Source organism: Hipposideros armiger, unplaced genomic scaffold (genome assembly GCF_001890085.2).
Source record: "Hipposideros armiger isolate ML-2016 unplaced genomic scaffold, ASM189008v1 scaffold_785, whole genome shotgun sequence".
In the NCBI taxonomy this organism is placed as follows: Eukaryota; Metazoa; Chordata; class Mammalia; order Chiroptera; family Hipposideridae; genus Hipposideros; species Hipposideros armiger.
Window position 1 is genome coordinate 36,859 of NW_017732135.1, and position 5,824 is coordinate 42,682.

The window sequence follows — 5,824 nt, forward strand, 5'->3', positions numbered from 1 at the left end:
GTCATCTATATGCAGCTATCATAATTGAGTCTCTGTTCTTTTAAAATAAAACATGAACTTTTGTTTTTGAAAGCCACAAAAGCTAGGCAGTAAAATTTGAGATTTTCAGAAAACTTTTTTAGGTATGAATCATAAAAATGCAGATAGTAAGAATATATAATAAGATTTAGGAAATTTCAATTTTAATAACAGACTAGAGCACTGTCTCTCGTGTATAATTTAATAATGTTTTCCTGGGATCATAAACTATGAAATTATAGCCTTGAGGCTTTTCAATGACAACTAACACTAAGATTCAATAAGAGCTTAGAATTAAACATCACAATGTATTGTATTGAAGAATGTACCTTTGAAAATAATAGTTATAAAATAAATCAGTGTATTCTAAAATTTTTACCACTAGAAAAGTTTAGGGGCAAACTGACTCAATAATTTAAAATTGTAGACTAAAGAAGTTATTGACAATATTTCTTTTTAACTGACAAAACTATTAGTATCATATAATGAAATACTTCATCTTTGTTTTTTTCAGAGATCAGCTTTTTATTTAATGTGCTCATGAAATAGGTTTAGGCAAAAAAACAAACAAACCCAAAAAACCAAAGCCCATGTCGTCATCAGACTCCTCAGATTCTTCTTTCTTTGCTTCCACTTTCTTCTCCTCAGCTGGACAGCAGTGGTGGAGGGGGCAGGACCTCCTGCTGGTGCAGCTCCAGCTGCTGGGGCAGCTCCACCAACCCCTACATTGCACATAAGGCTCCTGAAGTTGACATTGGCCAGAGCCTTTGCAAACAAGCCTGGCCAGAAAGGCTCAACATTTATACCAACTGCTTTAATGAGCGCACTGATCTTACCCTCCTTAACTGTCACCTCTTTGTTGTGCAGAATGAGGGCCCAGTAGATGTGAGCGAAATCGGAGACAGGCCATTGTGCCAGCGAGGGCGGGGCGAGCGCTGCGAGGAGCAGCGCTAGTCACCAGGCGAAGGGAGGGCCTCACCCCAACGCAGCCTTGGCTTCCTGGGAAGGACCTAGCACCTTAACTTGCGGCTGAGGAAAGGGGATGACATGCTTAATCTTCATACAGAGGTTCTAAAATTGATTTTAATGTCTATAAATAATAATCAAAGTAAGTTCTAAACAATCTTCATGAAGGTAGGGACCTTTTAGGTCTTGCCCTTACAGATGTATCTTCAGCCCCTGGCACAGAACCTGGCACATCGTGGATGTTACCTGTTCAATTGATTTCAATTTAAAATGGGAGCTGCCATGCTACACGTATGCACAAGAGGGTATGATTGAACCAGGCTGCGCCAATGGTACTGCTTTTTTCTTATAAACTGGGGGTTTCGTTTCTCCCAATTGTTCTTTATGGGTAGCAGGTTACTCTGGCTGACCTAGAATATAGCAGTAACACACAGTAAAGACTATAAAAAAGCCATTGAGCTGAAATTCACTACAATATCAATCTTGGTATCTACTTTCATTAATAATATTTAAAGATTTGCCATAGAACTGAAAAAGTAAAACAAACTAGAGTGATGTAAAATTTTAGGATTTTTTTCCTTTAACAGCAACTCTTCCACATGAACTGGGTGGTTTTGTCTCAGGTCACTGCCATAGGAATTGTGCTTTTCCTTGAATAGCATATTCCTTAAATTTCATTTCCCCCCATTTTTGTGGATAATGAATTGAAACAAATGAGGATAAAAAAAATCAGCCTTGATATAGAAAATGTATTTTTCAGAATATAAAATAATAAGCAATGGATGGAATTAAAGAAGTGGCCCCCAATATTTTATTGAGGAGAAAGGACGAGCTCTGCTTAACATCCTAGTCTCTTGGTAGGGGGCTGTGTTTGTTCTAGAAAGATCCAGGGCACAGACATTTCCCGATAATTGTATATTACAATTGTAAAGCCATTACAAACCACTCTTACCCCCTTGTCTTCCAGCTCTCTCCCTATGGGCTCACATTACTTATTGCATGACAAATAACCAAAAAACATCGTATCTCTACATTACCTCCCTATTTTTCTTCCTTGGCAGCGGTCACCATGATATATTTGTTATGGTCTTCAGGAAGTATTTGTTAATTGGTCTCTGGGAAGTATTTATTGACCTCTTCCACCTTAAAATATTGCTTTTCTTACTACTTTTATGAACTTTCCTTTTCAGTCTCTCAAATGGGCTCCTCTTTCCAAGATTCNATCCCTTTACTTTCAGTCTGTGTGTGTCTTTTGATCTGGTGAGTCTCTTGTAGGCAGCATATGTAAGGGTCTTCTTTTCTTATCCTTTCAGTCACTTTATCTTTTGATTGGACTACTTAATCCACTTACATCAAAAGTAATTTTTGACAGATATGTAGTTATTGTCATTTTATTATCCATATTTTATCTCTTTCTCTCTCTCTTTTTTTGGTGTAATGTAGTCCCTACAACATTCCTTGTAATACTGGTTTGGTGGTGAGGCATGTTGTTAGCTTTTTTCTTTTTTTTTCTGGAAAGCTCATTATCTGTCCTTCAATTCTAAATGATAGATTTGCTAGGTAGAATAATCTTGGTAATAGTAGGTGTCCTGTGAGACCCAGTGGTGCAGTCTCCCTGGTCCCCAGAGCTGGGTGCTCTAGATGTGTTTATTGTGAGGGTTTTGCGTGCTTTTCTGTTATAGTTGAGACTTGGTTGCTGTTTGCATATCAATGGGAAGGATAGACCCTCAGGCTGATTGGCTGTGAGAACTGGCTGTGACTACAGTGGAGGAGCTGTTGTGCAGGGGCTGACCCTACAGAGCAGGGTTTGCTTTATTGGGGCTCTGGTGCCTGACCAGTTTGCCCTTTGAGTGTGTCATCCTTGGAGGTGGCTGGGTGATTCTCCAGCCCAGTCTAAAGCTGTCCATTGGTCTTGCTAGCCTTGGGGTCTCCTAGGAGGGGACCTGCTACAGGCCAAGTTCAGCCGCAGTCTGTACCCTGCCTGGGGCCACCTGGCATGAACCACAAAGCAATCCAGAGATGGTCACTGCTTTCGCTATGCTTGGAGATGCCTTGAGAGGCCAAGCCACAAACCAAGGCTGGCTGTTGCTAGTGCTGGGATTAGGGCTGCTCTGCCAGAGGTACGGGACATGGCATAGCCACATGCTGCTTAAACGGATTTTGTGAACCTTTGAGAGATTTTAGGAATATCTGCAGCATGAGCAAAGGCAGGCTATTTAAGTGGAAAAACCANTAAACACATTTTTAATATCTTGGTGAATTGTGTTAGAAGTGAGATGCCGCCTTTATTCTCCTTATTCTCTTATGCTCACTTATACATCTATTATTGGAAGGTCAAACAAACAATGCCAAATTTTCTTAAATAGTCTGTTCTTAAAGAAGAGATCAACTCACAAAACAAAAACAAATTTCTCTTCTAAACAATAAAATCTCACAAAAATTATTATGTGCTATTTGGGGATTTAAAAATATATTTTCCTTCTAAATTGGTATGTGGATGACATTAATTAAAATAGCTGTATAATCGTGTCTTAAATATTCATTAAGTATTTGGTAATATATTTCCTAGTAATTATTTTGACAAAGCAATTTATAGAAAACATCACTATCTTAAACTATAATTATAATCTTACAAATAAAGATAGTTTGGGAGTAATGACAGGTGATTGAAATAGGAAAGATATCTGATAAGAAGGGAACAATGTCTGGGCATCAGGGAAAGGTTAGAACAGTTTTTGTGGGTGTATTAGTTTCCTATTCCTGCTGTAAAAAATTACCGCAATTTTAAAGCTTAGAATAGCACAAATTTATTATCTTACAGATCTGGGGGTCAGAAGTCTGAAATGGGGCTCATTGGGCTAAAATCAAGGTGTTGGGAGGGCTGCATTCCTTCTTGGAGGTTCCAAGGAAGAATCATTTTCTTGCCTTTTCTACCTTCTAGAGATTTCCCAGATTGCTCAGCTCATGGCCTCCATTAATCTTCAAAGGCAACTGTCTTTCTCATGATACCATCTCTCTGGATCTGACTCTACTGCTTCCCTCTTCCACACTTAAGGGGCCCTTATGATTACCTTGAGCCCACCTAGATAATCCAGAATAATTTCCTTATTTTAACTCCATCTTCATCTGTAACTCTTGCCATATAATATGACATTTTTACAGGTCCTGGGGATTCAGTTATGGATCTCTTTGCGTCACATTATTTTGCCTCCCATAATGGGTAAAGCAAAAGATAGAGACCTAAGATGGAATAGTTATGTTGTTTGTTTAGGTCAGGGGTGCAGGAGCAAATATGCACTACGATTTAATACTTGCTCAATCTCAGTTTGCTATTTATTTTAAGACATCCTGCTCATTTTAGAAAGTTGTGATCATGCTTTTTTATGGCATTTGATCCAGGTTTAACCCATCACTGGCAATTATCTTTTTAAATATATTTATTTTTCTGCTGGCTCACCACTTCTATTTTTTTAGCAAATGATTTTGCAGTTATCAATAATGTATGACAATTGATTAAATATGACTTTTCTTATTTTGATACCCCTTTATCCTTCTGGCAAGTAGAGGACAATTTTATTAATTGCACTGATTTATTATAGCTCATATATATTTCTACTCACCACCAGGGGAAAGGGATTGTGTTTGAAACAGCAGGAGATTCAAAAATAAGTAAGGTGCAGTTTTCAAACATTTTTTTTAGTTTACAGAACTTTTTCTTCAAATGATACATTCCATAGAAACCTATATAGCCTATTGCATGAAACAGATGAAAATTGAACTGTTTTGTTGGCAGAGGGAGAACTCTAATCTCACTCCTCACTTCTTACTCTTGGTAACACCACCTTGAAAAACAGTGAATTCATATGTGTCCTTAGGAAATGTACAAGGAAATAGAGGATAAAACAAGTATTTAAAAAAAAATTCAGAGTTTCCTCCAGCTTTATTGAGATAAAATTGATATATGCCATTGTGCAACTTTAAGGTATAGAATGTAATGATTTGATATATGTATGTATTAAAAAATGATTACCACAATAAGGTTAGTTAGCATACCCATCACCTCACATAGTTACAATTTTTTTGTGTGTGGCGAGAACTTTTAAAATTTACTCTCTTAGCTACTTGCAAATATACACTACAGTATTGGTAACTATAGTTACCATGCTGTACATTGCATCCCCAGTACTTACCTTATAACTGGAAGTTTTTACCCTTTGACCGCCTTCACCTATTATTCCCACACCTGGCAACAAATTCAAACTTTAGTAGAAGACAGAGTGGAATAAGTGGCAAGAGTGAGGTACAAAATGGAGTGGAAGTTCAGGAAACAGAAAAATCATAAGTAGCTGCCGGAATTGGTTGGTGCTGATGTCATGACTTGAAGGACAACTAAGATTTTGGAAGAGTTGAGATAATGAGGAAGCAGCAGAGGCAGAGAACAAAGAGGTGAGTTTGGGCAAAAAACAAAGGAGGACAGGGTGTGTTTGTGCACAGCACGTATCATCTGGACAATAGCATTGGCCAAATTTAAGAGAGAATTGAGAAATGTGGGTCAAGACATGAATCAGAGCAGACTAGGGAAAACTTTAAATATCACGGTGAAAAAGCTAAGTTTATTTTATTTGCTCAAGGGAAACTGGAAGTAATCATAGGAGTCAGGAGTTAGAAGCAGATTGGATTTTTAAAAAATGAATCACATTTATGAAACCAGCTCATAGTCTGATAATCACCTTTGAGCTAAGCAAAGAATGCAAGTTGAGGAACCATGACAACTACTTTCACTTCCTTTCTGTGACACAGTGGTGTGTCCTAGTTCCTGATGATCAATGTCATCAGTCAT

General features: G+C 37.9%; 1 pseudogene; it reads right to left on the reverse strand.

Moving 5' to 3' along the window:
- Positions 1–556: 556 nt before the first annotated feature.
- On the reverse strand, positions 557–5,824 carry LOC109374083 (60S acidic ribosomal protein P1 pseudogene; annotated as a pseudogene).